Source organism: Halichoeres trimaculatus, unplaced genomic scaffold (assembly GCF_033239565.1).
Source record: "Halichoeres trimaculatus isolate MK-OKI-2021-1 unplaced genomic scaffold, fHalTri1.1 fHalTri1_scaffold_7, whole genome shotgun sequence".
NCBI lineage: Eukaryota > Metazoa > Chordata > Actinopteri > Labriformes > Labridae > Halichoeres > Halichoeres trimaculatus.
Window position 1 is genome coordinate 10,940,731 of NW_027437185.1, and position 20,042 is coordinate 10,960,772.

The window sequence follows — 20,042 nt, forward strand, 5'->3', positions numbered from 1 at the left end:
TTACTTTTGCAAACTGGATTAAAAAAAACAGACTAAAATGCAAAGATGTTTATTGAATTTCTGCATGAAAAGATTATCTGAATGCAACCAATGTTTCCCTCATTTTTCTCAATTTTTACTATTTTATCTCTTGTACATATTTACAAATTTTAGGAATTTTGACTTTCCAGTTTTGGCTGAAATTCCATGACATGTGACCCCGTCGAAGCCTATGCCATCCCAGGTGACAAAAATGCATCCTCAATCCTCAGTACTCTCTGAAACGCTGACTCCTTTGAGGGGCAAGCGTAAACAAAGTTTCGTGAGTTCAGAGGTCAGTACAGCCAAACAGCACTGTCTGGAGTGACACAGACTGACGCAGAGGACTATCTCGGAGCGGACCATGAAAGAATATTGGTGAAAAACATGAGTTTTGGGACGATTAATGCAGTTTTAGGAGCGGCACTGTCTATGCCCCGATGGATCCCATTTTACGGACGTCTGCTGCACAATTTTGGATCTAAATATCTCCAGAAGCACTGCTTGGATCAGGGAAACCTTCTGGGTGAGTATTTTGTTCTGCTTCATTCTATAAACAATGTAAAAGCTTTATAAACCGAACTTATCCTTTAACGAAGGGTAGAGCCGATGGAAAAGTCCGCTCTGAACACTGAATTAAATTCGTTGTCCAAGCTGGCTTCCTCGGTCATTTTTATCACGGGCCGCCACTGAATTCAACCCACCAAAGTGGCTGGTAGGAGTGTCGGTGTTACCCGCTACAGCTGGAATTCAGTGTAAGTCAGCGTCTCTCTCTCTCTCTCTCTTTCTCTCAACTACCAGGCAGGACTAAGGGAGGGAGGGGCTGCATGCACTCCGTGTGCTCTCTGTGTGTATGTTCTGACGCCAGCACATGTCTAACCAGGGAAAGATGTTGAGTACAGACCTATCAATATTAAGGGAACTTTATATCAAATCGTTTGCTAAATTTCAGGATCGATATTTAATGATAAAATTATACTTTTCACAACACTAACCCCTTCGAAGCTCATGCCATCCAGGATGACACAAACGCATCCCGAATCAAGTCTGAGAAAACACTGCCCTGTTTTAGGATTTCACAAATTTGGCAAAGAATGTAAAGGCCAGCCCTTAGGTTTTGGTCCAAATTTTGACTTCCCAGTTCTGCTGTAATTCTGTGAAATAAGTGTCCCGCTTTGAAGCCTATGCCATCAAGGGTAGAAAAAACACATCCTGAAACAAGTCTGAGCTGAAATGCCTGTGTTTTTGGTTACAAATTTGGCTCGCATCATAAGGACGGGCCCTTATGCCATCCCAGGTGAAAAAAATGCATCCTGAATCAAGTCTGAGGGCTAAAACCTCTGTTTCGTGGTTTCCCTAATTTTGCTCAAATCGTAAGGTCCGGACCTGAAATTTGGAGCCAAATTTAGACTTTCCAGTTAATGCTGAAATTGCATGAAATATGTGTCCCCCGTGGAAGCCCATGCCATCCCAGGTGAGAAAAATGCATCCTGAATCAAGTCTGAGGGCTAAAACCTCTGTTTCGTGTTTTACCACATTGAGCTTAGAATGTAAGGTCGGGACCTAAAATTTGGAGCCAAAATTCAAATTTTCAGTTTGGCTGAAATTACATGAAATATGTGTCCCCTGTGGAAGCCCATGCCATCCCAAGTGAGAAAAATGCATCCTGAATCAAGTCTGAGGGCTAAAACCTCTGTTTCGGGTATTACCACATTGAGCTCAGAACACAAGGTCGGGACCTGAAATTTGGAGCCAAAATTCAAATTTTCAGTTTGGCTGAAATTACATGAAATATGTGTCCCCCGGGGAAGCCCATGCCATCCCAGGTGAGAAAAATGCATCCTGAATCAAGTCTGAGGGCTAAAACCTCTGTTTCAGGTATTACCACATTGAGCTCAGAATGTAAGGTCGGGACCTGAAATTTGGAGCCAAAATTCAAATTTTCAGTTTGGCTGAAAGTACATGAAATATGTGTCCCCCGGGGAAGCCCATGCCATCCCAGGTGAGAAGAATGCATCCTAAACAAGTCTGAGGGCTATAACCTCTGTTTCTGGTTTTACCACGTTGAGCTCAGAACGTAAGGTCGGGACCTGAAATTTGGAGCCAAAATTCAAATTTTCAGTTTGGCTGAAATTACATGAAATATGTGTTCCCCCTGGAAGCCAATGCCATCCCAGGTGAGAAAAATGCATCCTGAATCAAGTCTGAGGGCTAAAACCTCTGTTTCAGGTTTTCGCACATTGAGCCCAGAACGTAAGGTCGGGACCTGAAATTTGGAGCCAAAATTCAAATTTTCAGTTTGGCTGAAATGACATGAAATATGTGTCCCCCGTGGAAGCCCATGCCATCCCAGGTGAGAAAAATGCATCCTGAATCAAGTCTGAGGGCTAAAACCTCTGTTTCGGGTTTTACCACATTGAGCCCAGAACGTAAGGTCGGGACCTGAAATTTGGAGCCAAAATTCAAATTTTCACTTTGGCTGAAATTAGATGAAATATGTGTCCCCCGTGGAAGCCCATGCCATCCCAGGTGAGAAAAATGCATCCTGAATCAAGTCTGAGGGCTAAAACCTCTGTTTCGGGTTTTACCACATTGAGCCCAGAACGTAAGGTCCGGGCCTGAAATTTGGAGCCAAAATTCAAATTTTCAGTTTGGCTGAAATTGCATGAAATATGTGTCTCCCCTGGAAGCCCATGCCATCCCAGGTGAGAAAATTGCATGCTGAATAAAGTTTGATGGCTAAAACCTCTGTTTCGGGTTTTACCACATTGAGCCCAGAACGTAAGGTCCGGACCTGAAATTTGGAGCCAAAATTGAAATTTTCACTTTGGCTGAAATTGCATGAAATATGTGTCCCCCGTGGAAGCCCATGCCATCCAAAGTGAGAAAATTGCATCCTGAATCAAGTCTGAGGGCTAAAACCTCTGTTTCAGGTTTTCCCACATTGAGCCCAGAACGTAAGGGCCGGACCTGAAATTTGGAGCCAAAATTGAAATTTTCACTTTGGCTGAAATTGTATGAAATATGTGTCCCCCCTGGAAGCCCATGCCATCCTTGGTGAGAAAAATGCATCCTGAATCAAGTCTGAGGGCTAAAACTTCTGTTTTGGGTTTTACCAGTTTGAGCTCAGAACGTAAGGTCCGGACCTGAAAGTTGGAGCCAAAATTGAAATTTTCACATTGGCTGAAATTGCATGAAATATGTGTCCCCTGTGGAAGCCCATGCCATCCCAGGTGAGAAAATTGCATCCTGAATCAAGTCTGAGGGCTAAAACCTCTGTTTCGGGTTTTACCACATTGAGCCCAGAATGTAAGGGCCGGACCTGAAATTTGGAGCCAAAATTGAAATTTTCACTTTGGGTGAAATTGCATGAATTATGTGTCCCCCGTGGAAGCCCATGCCATCCCAGGTGAGAAAAATGCATCCTGAATCAAGTCTGAGGGCTAAATCCTCTGTTTCGGGTTTTACCACATTGAGCCCAGAACGTAAGGGCCGGACCTGAAATTTGGAGCCAAAATTGAAATTTTCACTTTGGCTGAAATTGCATGAAATATGTGTCCCCCCTGGAAGCCCATGCCATCCCAGGTGAGAAAAATGCATCCTGAATCAAGTCTGAGGGCTAAAACCTCTGTTTCAGGTTTTCGCACATTGAGCCCAGAACGTAAGGTCGGGACCTGAAATTTGGAGCCAAAATTGAAATTTTCACTTTGGCTGAAATTGCATGAAATATGTGTCCCCCGTGGAAGCCCATGCCATCCCAGGTGAGAAAAATGCATCCTGAATCAAGTCTGAGGGCTAAAACCTCTGTTTCGGGTTTTACCACATTGAGCCCAGAACGTAAGGGCCGGACCTGAAATTTGGAGCCAAAATTGAAATTTTCAATTTGGCTGAAATTGCATGAAATATGTGTCCCCCGTGGAAGCCCATGCCATCCCAGGTGAGAAAAATGCATCCTGAATCAAGTCTGAGGGCTAAATCCTCTATTTCGGGTTTTACCACATTGAGCCCAGAACGTAAGGGCCGGACCTGAAATTTGGAGCCAAAATTGAAATTTTCAATTTGGCTGAAATTGCATGAAATATGTGTCCCCCGTGGAAGCCCATGCCATCCCAGGTGAGAAAAATGCATCCTGAATCAAGTCTGAGGGCTAAATCCTCTATTTCGGGTTTTACCACATTGAGCCCAGAACGTAAGGGCCGGACCTGAAATTTGGAGCCAAAATTGAAATTTTCACTTTGGGTGAAATTGCATGAAATATGTGTCCCCTGTGGAAGCCCATGCCATCCCAGGTGAGAAAAATGCATCCTGAATCAAGTCTGAGGGCTAAAACCTCCGTTATGGGTTTTACCACATTTAGCCCAGAACGTAAGGGCCGGACCTGAAATTTGGAGCCAAAATTGAAATTTTCACTTTGGCTGGAATTGCATGAAATATGTGTCCCCCGTGGAAGCCCATGCCATCCCAGGTGAGAAAAATGCATCCTGAATCAAATCTGAGGGCTAAAACCTCTGTTTCGCGTTTTACCACATTGAGCCCAGAACGTAAGGGCCGGACCTGAAATTTGGAGCCAAAATTGAAATTTTCACTTTGGCTGAAATTGCATGAAATAGGTGTCCCCCGTGGAAGCCCATGCCATCCCAGGTGAGAAAAATGCATCCTGAATCAAGTTTGAGGGCTAAAACCTCCGTTATGGGTTTTACCACATTGAGCCCAGAACGTAAGGGCCAGACCTGAAATTTGGAGCCAAAATTGAAATTTTCACTTTGGCTGAAATTGCATGAAATAGGTGTCCCCAGTGGAAGCCCATGCCATCCCAGGTGAGAAAAATGCATCCTGAATCAAGTCTGAGGGCTAAAACCTCTGTTTCGGGTTTTACCACATTGAGCCCAGAACGTAAGGGCCGGACCTGAAATTTGTAGCCAAAATTGAAATTTTCACTTTGGCTGAAAATGCATGAAATATGTGTCCCCCGTGGAAGCCCATGCAATCCCAGGTGAGAAAAAGGCATCCTGAATCAAGTTTGAGGGCTAAAACCTCTGTTTCAGGTTTTCCCACATTGAGCCTAAAACGTAAGGTCCGGACCTAAAATTTGGAGCCAAAATTGAAATTTTCACTTTGGATGAAATTGCATGAAATATGTGTCCCCCGTGGAAGCCCATGCCATCCCAGGTGAGAACAATGCATCCTGAATCAAGTCTGAGGGCTAAAACCTCTGTTTCGGGTTTTACCACATTGAGCCCAGAACGTAAGGGCCGGACCTGAAATTTGGAGCCAAAATTGAAATTTTCACTTTGGCTGAAATTGCATGAAATATGTGTCCCCCGTGGAAGCCCATGCCATCCCAAGTGAGAAAAATGCATCCTGAATCAAGTCTGAGGGCTAAAACCTCTGTTTCGGGTTTTACCACATTGAGCCCAGAACGTAAGGGCCGGACCTGAAATTTGGAGCCAAAATTGAAATTTTCACTTTGGCTGAAATTGCATGAAATATGTGTCCCCCGTGGAAGCCCATGCTATCCCAGGTGAGAAAATTGCATCCTGAATCAATCCTGAATCAAGTCTGAGGGCTAAAACCTCTGTTTCGGGTTTAACCAGATTGAGCTCAGAACGTAAGGGCCGGACCTGAAATTTGGAGCCAAAATTGAAATTTTCACTTTGGCTGAAATTGCATGAAATATGTGTCCCCCGTGGAAGCCCATGCCATCCCAGGTGAGAAAATTGCATCCTGAATCAAGTCTGAGGGCTAAAACCTCTGTTTCGAGTTTTACCAGATTGAGCTCAGAACGTAAGGGCCGGACCTGAAATTTGGAGCCAAAATTGAAATTTTCAATTTGGCTGAAATTGCATGAAATATGTGTCCCCCGTGGAAGCCCATGCCATCCCAGGTGAGAAAAATGCATGCTGAATAAAGTTTGATGGCTAAAACCTCTGTTTCGGGTTTTACCACATTGAGCCCAGAACGTAAGGTCCGGACCTGAAATTTGGAGCCAAAATTGAAATTTTCACTTTGGCTGAAATTGCATGAAATATGTGTCCCCCGTGGAAGCCCATGCCATCCAAAGTGAGAAAATTGCATCCTGAATCAAGTCTGAGGGCTAAAACCTCCGTTATGGGTTTTACCACATTGAGCCCAGAACGTAAGGGCCGGACCTGAAATTTGGAGCCAAAATTGAAATTTTCACTTTGGCTGAAATTGCATGAAATATGTGTCCCCCGTGGAAGCCCATGCCATCCCAGGTGAGAAAATTGCATGCTGAATAAAGTTTGAGGGCTAAAACCTCCATTATGGGTTTTACCACATTGAGCCCAGAACGTAAGGTCCCGACCTGAAATTTGACCTGAAATTTGTAGCCAAAATTGAAATTTTCACTTTGGCTGAAATTGCATGAAATATGTGTCCCCCGTGGAAGCCCATGCCATCCTTGGTGAGAAAAATGCATCCTGAATCAAGTCTGAGGGCTAAAACTTCTGTTTTGGGTTTTACCAGTTTGAGCTCAGAACGTAAGGTCCGGACCTGAAATTTGGAGCCAAAATTGAAATTTTCACATTGGCTGACATTGCATGAAATATGTGTCCCCCGTGGAAGCCCATGCCATCCCAGGTGAGAAAATTGCATCCTGAATCAAGTCTGAGGGCTAAAACCTCTGTTTCGGGTTTTACCACATTGAGCCCAGAACGTAAGGGCCAGACCTCAAATTTGGAGCCAAAATTGAAATTTTCACTTTGGCTGAAATTGCATGAAATATGTTTCCCCCGTGGAAGCCCATGCCATCCCAGGTGAGAAAATTGCATCCTGAATCAAGTCTGAGGGCTAAAACCTCTGTTTCGGGTTTAACCAGATTGAGCTCAGAACGTAAGGGCCGGACCTGAAATTTGGAGCCAAAATTGAAATTTTCACTTTGGCTGAAATTGCATGAAATATGTGTCCCCCGTGGAAGCCCATGCCATCCCAGGTGAGAAAAATGCATCCTGAATCAAGTCTGAGGGCTAAATCCTCTGTTTCAGGTTTTCGCACATTGAGCCCAGAACGTAAGGGCCGGACCTGAAATTTGGAGCCAAAATTGAAATTTTCAATTTGGCTGAAATTGCATGAAATATGTGTCCCCCGTGGAAGCCCATGCCATCCCAGGTGAGAAAAATGCATCCTGAATCAAGTCTGAGGGCTAAAACCTCTGTTTCAGGTTTTCGCACATTGAGCCCAGAACGTAAGGGCCGGACCTGAAATTTGGAGCCAAAATTAAAATTTTCACTTTGGCTGAAATTGCATGAAATATGTGTCCCCCCTGGAAGCCCATGCCATCCCAGGTGATAAAAATGCATCCTGAATCAAGTCTGAGGGCTAAAACCTCTGTTTCGGGTTTTACCACATTGAGCCCAGAACGTAAGGTCCCGACCTGAAATTTGGAGCCAAAATTGAAATTTTCACTTTGGCTGAAATTGCATGAAATATGTGTCCCCCGTGGAAACCCATGCCATCCCAGGTGAGAAAAATGCATCCTGAATCAAGTCTGAGGGCTAAAACCTCTGTTTCGGGTTTTACCACATTGAGCCCAGAACGTAAGGGCCGGACCTGAAATTTGGAGCCAAAATTGAAATTTTCACTTTGGCTGAAATTGCATGAAATATGTGTCTCCCCTGGAAGCCCATGCCATCCCAGGTGAGAAAATTGCATGCTGAATAAAGTTTGATGGCTAAAACCTCTGTTTCGGGTTTTACCACATTGAGCCCAGAACGTAAGGTCCGGACCTGAAATTTGGAGCCAAAATTGAAATTTTCACTTTGGCTGAAATTGCATGAAATATGTGTCCCCCGTGGAAGCCCATGCCATCCAAAGTGAGAAAAATGCATCCTGAATCAAGTCTGAGGGCTAAAACCTCTGTTTCAGGTTTTCCCACATTGAGCCCAGAACGTAAGGGCCGGACCTGAAATTTGGAGCCAAAATTGAAATTTTCACTTTGGCTGAAATTGCATGAAATATGTGTCCCCCGTGGAAGCCCATGCCATCCTTGGTGAGAAAAATGCATCCTGAATCAAGTCTGAGGGCTAAAACTTCTGTTTTGGGTTTTACCAGTTTGAGCTCAGAACGTAAGGTCCGGACCTGAAATTTGGAGCCAAAATTGAAATTTTCACATTGGCTGAAATTGCATGAAATATGTGTCCCCCGTGGAAGCCCATGCCATCCCAGGTGAGAAAATTGCATCCTGAATCAAGTCTGAGGGCTAAAACCTCTGTTTCGGGTTTTACCACATTGAGCCCAGAACGTAAGGGCCGGACCTGAAATTTGGAGCCAAAATTGAAATTTTCACTTTGGCTGAAATTGCATGAATTATGTGTCCCCCGTGGAAGCCCATGCCATCCCAGGTGAGAAAAATGCATCCTGAATCAAGTCTGAGGGCTAAATCCTCTGTTTCGGGTTTTACCACATTGAGCCCAGAACGTAAGGGCCGGACCTGAAATTTGGAGCCAAAATTGAAATTTTCACTTTGGCTGAAATTGCATGAAATATGTGTCCCCCGTGGAAGCCCATGCCATCCCAGGTGAGAAAATTGCATCCTGAATCAAGTCTGAGGGCTAAAACCTCTGTTTCGGGTTTAACCAGATTGAGCTCAGAACGTAAGGGCCGGACCTGAAATTTGGAGCCAAAATTGAAATTTTCACTTTGGCTGAAATTGCATGAAATATGTGTCCCCCGTGGAAGCCCATGCCATCCCAGGTGAGAAAAATGCATCCTGAATCAAGTCTGAGTGCTAAAACCTCTGTTTCGGGTTTTACCAGATTGAGCTCAGAACGTAAGGGCCGGACCTGAAATTTGGAGCCAAAATTGAAATTTTCAATTTGGCTGAAATTGCATGAAATATGTGTCCCCCGTGGAAGCCCATGCCATCCCAGGTGAGAAAAATGCATCCTGAATCAAGTCTGAGGGCTAAAACCTCTGTTTCAGGTTTTCGCACATTGAGCCCAGAACGTAAGGGCCGGACCTGAAATTTGGAGCCAAAATTAAAATTTTCACTTTGGCTGAAATTGCATGAAATATGTGTCCCCCCTGGAAGCCCATGCCATCCCAGGTGAGAAAAATGCATCCTGAATCAAGTCTGAGGGCTAAAACCTCTGTTTCGGGTTTTACCACATTGAGCCCAGAACGTAAGGTCCCGACCTGAAATTTGGAGCCAAAATTGAAATTTTCACTTTGGCTGAAATTGCATGAAATATGTGTCCCCCGTGGAAACCCATGCCATCCCAGGTGAGAAAAATGCATCCTGAATCAAGTCTGAGGGCTAAAACCTCTGTTTCGGGTTTTACCACATTGAGCCCAGAACGTAAGGGCCGGACCTGAAATTTGGAGCCAAAATTGAAATTTTCACTTTGGCTGAAATTGCATGAAATATGTGTCTCCCCTGGAAGCCCATGCCATCCCAGGTGAGAAAATTGCATGCTGAATAAAGTTTGATGGCTAAAACCTCTGTTTCGGGTTTTACCACATTGAGCCCAGAACGTAAGGTCCGGACCTGAAATTTGGAGCCAAAATTGAAATTTTCACTTTGGCTGAAATTGCATGAAATATGTGTCCCCCGTGGAAGCCCATGCCATCCAAAGTGAGAAAAATGCATCCTGAATCAAGTCTGAGGGCTAAAACCTCTGTTTCAGGTTTTCCCACATTGAGCCCAGAACGTAAGGGCCGGACCTGAAATTTGGAGCCAAAATTGAAATTTTCACTTTGGCTGAAATTGCATGAAATATGTGTCCCCCGTGGAAGCCCATGCCATCCTTGGTGAGAAAAATGCATCCTGAATCAAGTCTGAGGGCTAAAACTTCTGTTTTGGGTTTTACCAGTTTGAGCTCAGAACGTAAGGTCCCGGACCTGAAAGTTGGAGCCAAAATTGAAATTTTCACTTTGGCTGAAATTGCATGAAATATGTGTCCCCCGTGGAAGCCCATGCCATCCCAGGTGAGAAAATTGCATCCTGAATCAAGTCTGAGGGCTAAAACCTCTGTTTCGGGTTTTACCACATTGAGCCCAGAACGTAAGGGCCGGACCTGAAATTTGGAGCCAAAATTGAAATTTTCACTTTGGGTGAAATTGCATGAATTATGTGTCCCCCGTGGAAGCCCATGCCATCCCAGGTGAGAAAAATGCATCCTGAATCAAGTCTGAGGGCTAAATCCTCTGTTTCGGGTTTTACCACATTGAGCCCAGAACGTAAGGGCCGGACCTGAAATTTGGAGCCAAAATTGAAATTTTCACTTTGGCTGAAATTGCATGAAATATGTGTCCCCCCTGGAAGCCCATGCCATCCCAGGTGAGAAAAATGCATCCTGAATCAAGTCTGAGGGCTAAAACCTCTGTTTCAGGTTTTCCCACATTGAGCCCAGAACGTAAGGGCCGGACCTGAAATTTGGAGCCAAAATTGAAATTTTCACTTTGGCTGAAATTGCATGAAATATGTGTCCCCCGTGGAAGCCCATGCCATCCCAGGTGAGAAAAATGCATCCTGAATCAAGTCTGAGGGCTAAGACCTCTGTTTCGGGTTTTACCACATTGAGCCCAGAACGTAAGGGCCAGACCTCAAATTTGGAGCCAAAATTGAAATTTTCACTTTGGCTGAAATTGCATGAAATATGTGTCCCCCGTGGAAGCCCATGCCATCCCAGGTGAGAAAATTGCATCCTGAATCAAGTCTGAGGGCTAAAACCTCTGTTTCGGGTTTAACCAGATTGAGCTCAGAATGTAAGGGCCGGACCTGAAATTTGGAGCCAAAATTGAAATTTTCACTTTGGCTGAAATTGCATGAAATATGTGTCCCCCGTGGAAGCCCATGCCATCCCAGGTGAGAAAATTGCATCCTGAATCAAGTCTGAGGGCTAAAACCTCTGTTTCAGGTTTTACCAGATTGAGCTCAGAACGTAAGGGCCGGACCTGAAATTTGGAGCCAAAATTGAAATTTTCAATTTGGCTGAAATTGCATGAAATATGTGTCCCCCATGGAAGCCCATGCCATCCCAGGTGAGAAAAATGCATCCTGAATCAAGTCTGAGGGCTAAAACCTCTGTTTCAGGTTTTCGCACATTGAGCCCAGAACGTAAGGGCCGGACCTGAAATTTGGAGCCAAAATTGAAATTTTCACTTTGGCTGAAATTGCATGAAATATGTGTCCCCCGTGGAAGCCCATGCCATCCCAGGTGAGAAAAATGCATCCTGAATCAAGTCTGAGGGCTAAATCCTCTGTTTCAGGTTTTCGCACATTGAGCCCAGAACGTAAGGGCCGGACCTGAAATTTGGAGCCAAAATTGATTTTTACAATTTGGCTGAAATTGCATGAAATATGTGTCCCCCGTGGAAGCCCATGCCATCCCAGGTGAGAAAAATGCATCCTGAATCAAGTCTGAGGGCTAAAACCTCTGTTTCAGGTTTTCGCACATTGAGCCCAGAACGTAAGGGCCGGACCTGAAATTTGGAGCCAAAATTAAAATTTTCACTTTGGCTGAAATTGCATGAAATATGTGTCCCCCCTGGAAGCCCATGCCATCCCAGGTGATAAAAATGCATCCTGAATCAAGTCTGAGGGCTAAAACCTCTGTTTCGGGTTTTACCACATTGAGCCCAGAACGTAAGGTCCCGACCTGAAATTTGGAGCCAAAATTGAAATTTTCACTTTGGCTGAAATTGCATGAAATATGTGTCCCCCGTGGAAACCCATGCCATCCCAGGTGAGAAAAATGCATCCTGAATCAAGTCTGAGGGCTAAAACCTCTGTTTCGGGTTTTACCACATTGAGCCCAGAACGTAAGGGCCGGACCTGAAATTTGGAGCCAAAATTGAAATTTTCACTTTGGCTGAAATTGCATGAAATATGTGTCTCCCCTGGAAGCCCATGCCATCCCAGGTGAGAAAATTGCATGCTGAATAAAGTTTGATGGCTAAAACCTCTGTTTCGGGTTTTACCACATTGAGCCCAGAACGTAAGGTCCGGACCTGAAATTTGGAGCCAAAATTGAAATTTTCACTTTGGCTGAAATTGCATGAAATATGTGTCCCCCGTGGAAGCCCATGCCATCCAAAGTGAGAAAAATGCATCCTGAATCAAGTCTGAGGGCTAAAACCTCTGTTTCAGGTTTTCCCACATTGAGCCCAGAACGTAAGGGCCGGACCTGAAATTTGGAGCCAAAATTGAAATTTTCACTTTGGCTGAAATTGCATGAAATATGTGTCCCCCGTGGAAGCCCATGCCATCCTTGGTGAGAAAAATGCATCCTGAATCAAGTCTGAGGGCTAAAACTTCTGTTTTGGGTTTTACCAGTTTGAGCTCAGAACGTAAGGTCCGGACCTGAAATTTGGAGCCAAAATTGAAATTTTCACATTGGCTGAAATTGCATGAAATATGTGTCCCCCGTGGAAGCCCATGCCATCCCAGGTGAGAAAATTGCATCCTGAATCAAGTCTGAGGGCTAAAACCTCTGTTTCGGGTTTTACCACATTGAGCCCAGAACGTAAGGGCCGGACCTGAAATTTGGAGCCAAAATTGAAATTTTCACTTTGGCTGAAATTGCATGAATTATGTGTCCCCCGTGGAAGCCCATGCCATCCCAGGTGAGAAAAATGCATCCTGAATCAAGTCTGAGGGCTAAATCCTCTGTTTCGGGTTTTACCACATTGAGCCCAGAACGTAAGGGCCGGACCTGAAATTTGGAGCCAAAATTGAAATTTTCACTTTGGCTGAAATTGCATGAAATATGTGTCCCCCCTGGAAGCCCATGCCATCCCAGGTGAGAAAAATGCATCCTGAATCAAGTCTGAGGGCTAAAACCTCTGTTTCAGGTTTTCCCACATTGAGCCCAGAACGTAAGGGCCGGACCTGAAATTTGGAGCCAAAATTGAAATTTTCACTTTGGCTGAAATTGCATGAAATATGTGTCCCCCGTGGAAGCCCATGCCATCCCAGGTGAGAAAAATGCATCCTGAATCAAGTCTGAGGGCTAAAACCTCTGTTTCGGGTTTTACCACATTGAGCCCAGAACGTAAGGGCCGGACCTGAAATTTGGAGCCAAAATTGAAATTTTCACTTTGGCTGAAATTGCATGAAATATGTGTCCCCCGTGGAAGCCCATGCCATCCCAGGTGAGAAAATTGCATCCTGAATCAAGTCTGAGGGCTAAAACCTCTGTTTCGGGTTTAACCAGATTGAGCTCAGAACGTAAGGGCCGGACCTGAAATTTGGAGCCAAAATTGAAATTTTCACTTTGGCTGAAATTGCATGAAATATGTGTCCCCCGTGGAAGCCCATGCCATCCCAGGTGAGAAAAATGCATCCTGAATCAAGTCTGAGTGCTAAAACCTCTGTTTCGGGTTTTACCAGATTGAGCTCAGAACGTAAGGGCCGGACCTGAAATTTGGAGCCAAAATTGAAATTTTCAATTTGGCTGAAATTGCATGAAATATGTGTCCCCCGTGGAAGCCCATGCCATCCCAGGTGAGAAAAATGCATCCTGAATCAAGTCTGAGGGCTAAAACCTCTGTTTCAGGTTTTCGCACATTGAGCCCAGAACGTAAGGGCCGGACCTGAAATTTGGAGCCAAAATTAAAATTTTCACTTTGGCTGAAATTGCATGAAATATGTGTCCCCCCTGGAAGCCCATGCCATCCCAGGTGAGAAAAATGCATCCTGAATCAAGTCTGAGGGCTAAAACCTCTGTTTCGGGTTTTACCACATTGAGCCCAGAACGTAAGGTCCCGACCTGAAATTTGGAGCCAAAATTGAAATTTTCACTTTGGCTGAAATTGCATGAAATATGTGTCCCCCGTGGAAACCCATGCCATCCCAGGTGAGAAAAATGCATCCTGAATCAAGTCTGAGGGCTAAAACCTCTGTTTCGGGTTTTACCACATTGAGCCCAGAACGTAAGGGCCGGACCTGAAATTTGGAGCCAAAATTGAAATTTTCACTTTGGCTGAAATTGCATGAAATATGTGTCTCCCCTGGAAGCCCATGCCATCCCAGGTGAGAAAATTGCATGCTGAATAAAGTTTGATGGCTAAAACCTCTGTTTCGGGTTTTACCACATTGAGCCCAGAACGTAAGGTCCGGACCTGAAATTTGGAGCCAAAATTGAAATTTTCACTTTGGCTGAAATTGCATGAAATATGTGTCCCCCGTGGAAGCCCATGCCATCCAAAGTGAGAAAAATGCATCCTGAATCAAGTCTGAGGGCTAAAACCTCTGTTTCAGGTTTTCCCACATTGAGCCCAGAACGTAAGGGCCGGACCTGAAATTTGGAGCCAAAATTGAAATTTTTACTTTGGCTGAAATTGCATGAAATATGTGTCCCCCGTGGAAGCCCATGCCATCCTTGGTGAGAAAAATGCATCCTGAATCAAGTCTGAGGGCTAAAACTTCTGTTTTGGGTTTTACCAGTTTGAGCTCAGAACGTAAGGTCCCGGACCTGAAAGTTGGAGCCAAAATTGAAATTTTCACTTTGGCTGAAATTGCATGAAATATGTGTCCCCCGTGGAAGCCCATGCCATCCCAGGTGAGAAAATTGCATCCTGAATCAAGTCTGAGGGCTAAAACCTCTGTTTCGGGTTTTACCACATTGAGCCCAGAACGTAAGGGCCGGACCTGAAATTTGGAGCCAAAATTGAAATTTTCACTTTGGGTGAAATTGCATGAATTATGTGTCCCCCGTGGAAGCCCATGCCATCCCAGGTGAGAAAAATGCATCCTGAATCAAGTCTGAGGGCTAAATCCTCTGTTTCGGGTTTTACCACATTGAGCCCAGAACGTAAGGGCCGGACCTGAAATTTGGAGCCAAAATTGAAATTTTCACTTTGGCTGAAATTGCATGAAATATGTGTCCCCCCTGGAAGCCCATGCCATCCCAGGTGAGAAAAATGCATCCTGAATCAAGTCTGAGGGCTAAAACCTCTGTTTCAGGTTTTCCCACATTGAGCCCAGAACGTAAGGGCCGGACCTGAAATTTGGAGCCAAAATTGAAATTTTCACTTTGGCTGAAATTGCATGAAATATGTGTCCCCCGTGGAAGCCCATGCCATCCCAGGTGAGAAAAATGCATCCTGAATCAAGTCTGAGGGCTAAAACCTCTGTTTCGGGTTTTACCACATTGAGCCCAGAACGTAAGGGCCAGACCTCAAATTTGGAGCCAAAATTGAAATTTTCACTTTGGCTGAAATTGCATGAAATATGTGTCCCCCGTGGAAGCCCATGCCATCCCAGGTGAGAAAATTGCATCCTGAATCAAGTCTGAGGGCTAAAACCTCTGTTTCGGGTTTAACCAGATTGAGCTCAGAATGTAAGGGCCGGACCTGAAATTTGGAGCCAAAATTGAAATTTTCACTTTGGCTGAAATTGCATGAAATATGTGTCCCCCGTGGAAGCCCATGCCATCCCAGGTGAGAAAATTGCATCCTGAATCAAGTCTGAGGGCTAAAACCTCTGTTTCAGGTTTTACCAGATTGAGCTCAGAACGTAAGGGCCGGACCTGAAATTTGGAGCCAAAATTGAAATTTTCAATTTGGCTGAAATTGCATGAAATATGTGTCCCCCATGGAAGCCCATGCCATCCCAGGTGAGAAAAATGCATCCTGAATCAAGTCTGAGGGCTAAAACCTCTGTTTCAGGTTTTCGCACATTGAGCCCAGAACGTAAGGGCCGGACCTGAAATTTGGAGCCAAAATTGAAATTTTCACTTTGGCTGAAATTGCATGAAATATGTGTCCCCCGTGGAAGCCCATGCCATCCCAGGTGATAAAAAATGCATCCTGAATCAAGTCTGAGGGCTAAAACCTCTGTTTCAGGTTTTCCCACATTGAGCCTAAAACGTAAGGTCCGGACCTAAAATTTGGAGCCAAAATTGAAATTTTCACTTTGGATGAAATTGCATGAAATATGTGTCCCCCGTGGAAGCCCATGCCATCCCAGGTGAGAACAATGCATCCTGAATCAAGTCTGAGGGCTAAAACCTCTGTTTCAGGTTTTCGCACATTGAGCCCAGAACGTAAGGGCCGGACCTGAAATTTGGAGCCAAAATTGAAATTTTCACTTTGGCTGAAATTGCATGAAATATGTGTCCCCCATGGAAGCCCATGCCATCCCAGGTGAGAAAAATGCATCCTGAATCAAGTCTGAGGGCTAAAACCTCTGTTTCGGGTTTTACCACATTGAGCCCAGAACGTAAGGTCCCGACCTGAAATTTGGAGCCAAAATTGAAATTTTCACTTTGGCTGAAATTGCATGAAATATGTGTCCCCCATGGAAGCCCATGCCATCCCAGGTGAGAAAAATGCATCCTGAATCAAGTCTGAGGGCTAAAACCTCTGTTTCGGGTTTTACCACATTGAGCCCAGAACGTAAGGGCCGGACCTGAAATTTGGAGCCAAAATTGAAATTTTCACTTTGGCTGAAATTGCATGAAATATGTGTCTCCCCTGGAAGCCCATGCCATCCCAGGTGAGAAAATTGCATGCTGAATAAAGTTTGATGGCTAAAACCTCTTTTTCGGGTTTTACCACAATGAGCCCAGAACGTAAGGTCCGGACCTGAAATTTGGAGCCAAAATTGAAATTTTCACTTTGGCTGAAATTGCATGAAATATGTGTCCCCCGTGGAAGCCCATGCCATCCAAAGTGAGAAAAAGGCATCCTGAATCAAGTCTGAGGGCTAAAACCTCTGTTTCAGGTTTTCCCACATTGAGCCCAGAACGTAAGGGCCGGACCTGAAATTTGGAGCCAAAATTGAAATTTTCACTTTGGCTGAAATTGCATGAAATATGTGTCCCCCGTGGAAGCCCATGCCATCCTTGGTGAGAAAAATGCATCCTGAATCAAGTCTGAGGGCTAAAACTTCTGTTTTGGGTTTTACCAGTTTGAGCTCAGAACGTAAGGTCCGGACCTGAAATTTGGAGCCAAAATTGAAATTTTCACATTGGCTGAAATTGCATGAAATATGTGTCCCCCGTGGAAGCCCATGCCATCCCAGGTGAGAAAATTGCATCCTGAATCAAGTCTGAGGGCTAAAACCTCTGTTTCGGGTTTTACCACATTGAGCCCAGATTGAAGGGCCGGACCTGAAATTTGGAGCCAAAATTGAAATTTTCACTTTGGCTGAAATTGCATGAATTATGTGTCCCCCGTGGAAGCCCATGCCATCCCAGGTGAGAAAAATGCATCCTGAATCAAGTCTGAGGGCTAAATCCTCTGTTTCGGGTTTTACCACATTGAGCCCAGAACGTAAGGTCCGGACCTGAAATTTGGAGCCAAAATTGAAATTTTCACTTTGGCTGAAATTGCATGAAATATGTGTCCCCCCTGGAAGCCCATGCCATCCCAGGTGAGAAAAATGCATCCTGAATCAAGTCTGAGTGCTAAAACCTCTGTTTCAGGTTTTACCACATTGAGCCCAGAACGTAAGGGCCGGACCTGAAATTTGGAGCCAAAATTGAAATTTTCACTTTGGCTGAAATTGCATGAAATATGTGTCCCCCTTGGAAGCCCATGCCATCCCAGGTGAGAAAAATGCATCCTGAATCAAGTCTGAGGGCTAAAACCTCTGTTTCGGGTTTTACCACATTGAGCCCAGAACGTAAGGGCCGGACCTGAAATTTGGAGCCAAAATTGAAATTTTCAATTTGGCTGAAATTGCATGAAATATGTGTCCCCCGTGGAAGCCCATGCCATCCCAGGTGAGAAAAATGCATCCTGAATCAAGTCTGAGGGCTAAAACCTCTGTTTCGGGTTTTACCACATTGAGCCCAGAACGTAAGGGCCGGACCTGAAATTTGGAGCCAAAATTGAAATTTTCACTTTGGGTGAAATTGCATGAAATATGTGTCCCCTGTGGAAGCCCATGCCATCCCAGGTGAGAAAAATGCATCCTGAATCAAGTCTGAGGGCTAAAACCTCCGTTATGGGTTTTACCACATTTAGCCCAGAACGTAAGGGCCGGACCTGAAATTTGGAGCCAAAATTGAAATTTTCACTTTGGCTGAAATTGCATGAAATATGTGTCCCCCGTGGAAGCCCATGCCATCCCAGGTGAGAAAAATGCATCCTGAATCAAATCTGAGGGCTAAAACCTCTGTTTCGCGTTTTACCACATTGAGCCCAGAACGTAAGGTCCGGACCTGAAATTTGGAGCCAAAATTGAAATTTTCACTTTGGCTGAAATTGCATGAATTATATGTCCCCCGTGGAAGCCCATGCCATCCCAGGTGAGAAAAATGCATCCTGAATCAAGTCTGAGGGCTAAAACCTCTGTTTCAGGTTTTACCACATTGAGCCCAGAACGTAAGGGCCGACCCTGAAATTTGGAGCCAAAATTGAAATTTTCACTTTGGCTGAAATTGCATGAAATATGTGTCCCCCGTGGAAGCCCATGCCATCCCAGGTGAGAAAAATGCATCCTGAATCAAGTCTGAGGGCTAAAACCTCTGTTTCGGGTTTTACCACATTGAGCCCAGAACGTAAGGGCCGGACCTGAAATTTGGAGCCAAAATTGAAATTTTCAGTTTGGCTGAAATTGCATGAAATATGTGTCCCCTGTGGAATCCCATGCCATCCCAGGTGAGAATATTGCATCCTGAATCAAGTCTGAGGGCTAAAACCTCTGTTTCGGGTTTTACCACATTGAGCCCAGAACGTAAGGGCCGGACCTGAAATTTGGAGCCAAAATTGAAATTTTCACTTTGGCTGAAATTGCATGAAATATGTGTCTCCCCTGGAAGCCCATGCCATCCCAGGTGAGAAAAATGCATCCTGAATCAAGTCTGAGGGCTAAAACCTCTGTTTCGGGTTTTACCACATTGAGCCCAGAACATAAGGTCCGGACCTGAAATTTGGAGCCAAAATTGAAATTTTCACTTTGGCTGAAATTGCATGAAATATGTGTCTCCCCTGGAAGCCCATGCCATCCCAGGTGAGAAAATTGCATGCTGAATAAAGTTTGAGGGCTAAAACCTCCGTTTCGGGTTTTACCACATTGAGCCCAGAACGTAAGGGCCGGACCTGAAATTTGGAGCCAAAATTAAAATTTTCACTTTGGCTGAAATTGCATGAAATATTTGTCTTCTGTGGAATCCCATGCCATCCCAGGTGAGAATATTGCATCCTGAATCAAGTCTGAGGGCTAAAACCTCTGTTTCGGGTTTTACCACATTAAGCCCAGAACGTAAGGGCCGGACATGAAATTTGGAGCCAAAATTGAAATTTTCACTTTGGCTTAAAATGCATGAAATATGTGTCCCCCGTGGAAGCCCATGCCATCCCAGGTGAGAAAAATGCATCCTGAATCAAATCTGAGGGCTAAAACCTCTGTTTCTGGTTTGACCACATTGAGCCCAGAACGTAAGGGCCGGACCTGAAATTTGGAGCCAAAATTGAAATTTTCACTTTGGCTGAAATTGCATGAAATATGTGTCCCCCGTGGAAGCCCATGCCATCCCAGGTGAGAAAATTGCATGCTGAATAAAGTTTGAGGGCTAAAACCTCCGTTTCGGGTTTTACCACATTGAGCCCAGAACGTAAGGTCCCGACCTGAAATTTGGAGCCAAAATTGAAATTTTCACTTTGGCTGAAATTGCATGAAATATGTGTCCCCCGTGGAAGCCCATGCCATCCTTGGTGAGAAAAATGCATCCTGAATCAAGTCTGAGGGCTAAAACCTCTGTTTCGTGTTTTACCACATTGAGCTTAGAATGTAAGGTCGGGACCTAAAATTTGGAACCAAAATTCAAATTTTCAGTTTGGCTGAAATTACATGAAATATGTGTCCCCTGTGGAAGCCCATGCCATCCCAAGTGAGAAAAATGCATCCTGAATCAAGTCTGAGGGCTAAAACCTCTGTTTCGGGTATTACCACATTGAGCTCAGAACACAAGGTCGGGACCTGAAATTTGGAGCCAAAATTCAAATTTTCAGTTTGGCTGAAATTACATGAAATATGTGTCCCCCGGGGAAGCCCATGCCATCCCAGGTGAGAAAAATGCATCCTGAATCAAGTCTGAGGGCTAAAACCTCTG